The sequence below is a fragment of the Cephus cinctus genome, unplaced genomic scaffold, assembly GCF_000341935.2.
Source record: "Cephus cinctus unplaced genomic scaffold, Ccin1 Ccin1_scaffold1343, whole genome shotgun sequence".
NCBI lineage: Eukaryota > Metazoa > Arthropoda > Insecta > Hymenoptera > Cephidae > Cephus > Cephus cinctus.
The window spans coordinates 17,934-20,131 of NW_014333756.1; positions in this window are offsets into that span (position 1 = coordinate 17,934).

The following is a 2,198-nucleotide window of genomic DNA, read 5'->3' on the forward strand; positions in this document are numbered from 1 at the left end:
AGGTTATTTGCTTGAATTTTATTCAAAAAGTTTAACAGTGGGATGGAGGGGAATGGAAAATGAAAACTTTTTTTTTCTTATATTTTCTTTGCTTTTAGCCGTAGAGCTATAGTCGGGTCTTCACTTAGATTCTACCTTGAGGGGTTAAGTCGATACGAATTGTAACGTGAGAAAGTCCCCTCGAGGTGATACCAATGTAGCCGCTCGACTTTATGCTTTTTGCTATCTACGTTAATCTTTTTTTTTTTTTGGGTAAGTGTCGATGACTCAACCTCCATTGGAAAAAAGTTTCCTGGCTTTGAATTCATACCATTTTTGGAGCGATTATCTTACACGTGCTTCGCTGCGACTTGATTTGCCCTGGCGAAAGAGTCGCTCGGCGGGTCATGGCTGCGCGGTCCGAAATGGCCTTAACCGTCGAAACCTTGAGAATTCGGCTTAAGGCGCGCGCACGTAGCGGCAACGTCTGATTTATACATTTTAGACAAGACCAATTACGTAGGGGTGGGTTTCTCGACTGGTATGCTAATTATTGCAACCTTCCGCCGGCACACGCGAGATGCATAAAGTTAAATGGAATTTGCGAAAGAGTATTTTGGAGGGGCGTAATTTCATTTAAAAAAAAAAAAAAAAAAAAAAATCGAAGAATAAGATTAATTTTTTTTCCCCCCACCACCCCTCATACCTCTCTGTCAATGTATACAAATTTTGCGCTTTTAGTGGAATCGATTTTTAATTTTTTTTTTTTTTTTTTTTTTTTTTTTTTTTTTTTTTTTTTTTTTTTTTTTTTTTTTTTTTTCAAATATTTAAATTAAATTTTCCCAAAAATTATTCACCTTCGTACGTATCACGCGAGCGAAATTTTGGTATTCCCTGTCTCGGTGCTTAATGTCTTAAAATCGGCATTAGTGTATTTAACTTGAATAACTTGTCTGACTCAGCCGACACTGCAATGTATGTAATACACGAGATAGCGAGATAGCACAGGGATTTCATACGTTACGCAACCTGCTACGAGATACTACGATTTCGTTCCATTCATTCATTCATTTACGTGAAAAACTCATTCATGAGAAATTCACTACTGGTATCTCATATAGTAATCGTACATCACTGATATCTCGCGAGCGACTCTCGAGACGATTGACCACGTTGTTTTTATTTGTATCTCTTTCTGCCTTTTTTTTTGTTTTCAAGTTGCCCCACGGTTCTGGAAAAAAATAAAAATTCTCCGATCCCATAATAAATCGCGTATCGTTTCTACGTGGCGAATGGCTCAAACACACTTCCGGTCTCAGTCCTTTCCGAATTACGTGCATCAACAGGTGAACTGCTCCTGGATAGTCGTAGCTTTCAATCGTCCGAGTCCTCGTTCAGGGCGATGCCATCATTGGCTGGCTGGCTGGCTAGCTGGCTGGATGGATACGGGTCACTCGCGCTTTTTGTTAAGGGTGGCACTACTGCGACCAGATCAATAACTACGAGCAACCCCTAAAGCATAGATTAGCTTTATTCATATATATATATATATCATTATTATAACCAGCTGGTTCAATAATGTATTTTTTTCTTTCCCTTTCTTTTACCACCCCCAAGATTCTAGGGATGATGGGCTCGAGTGCCAGCGGTGTTTTGGTGCCGACTAATATCGGTTAAATACGATAAAGACATTTCCCACAAGGGCTACTGGAGATTTGTTCTAGGGGTTAGGCCGGATGTTTTCTTCTGGGAATAGTCGCGACAAAGGGTCGATCTTTTTTTTTTACTCCCGAATGATGGATGTCAGGTTTCTCTTTTTTTCCTCTTTTTTTTTTTCTTTTTACTACTGCTCCTAAAGGCTGCTTTTTATTTTTCTGAAATTTCATACGCTCCGAAGGACGTGCTCGGGCACTCGGATTCGTCTTTTATTACGTGTCCTATGGTTAAGCCGCTGTCGGGACCCTTGAGAATCATCCGGATCTGGAATTATGGATGTGATGGGTTGTCCTATGGTGATGAATGGGGGTTGCCGCTACCGTTGGTACGGCTAAGGGTGGCTTTTGTCACATCCGGTTTGTCGACGTCAAATTTTCCCGGGAGATTTTCCCGAAATATTCCGACTGACGTAAAATCTTTTTTCCGCCTCGGACTTTTTGTTAATCTCCTTACCCCCCTCCATTTTTCTTTCCCCCCCCCCCCCCCTCGCCCACCTCCATCCC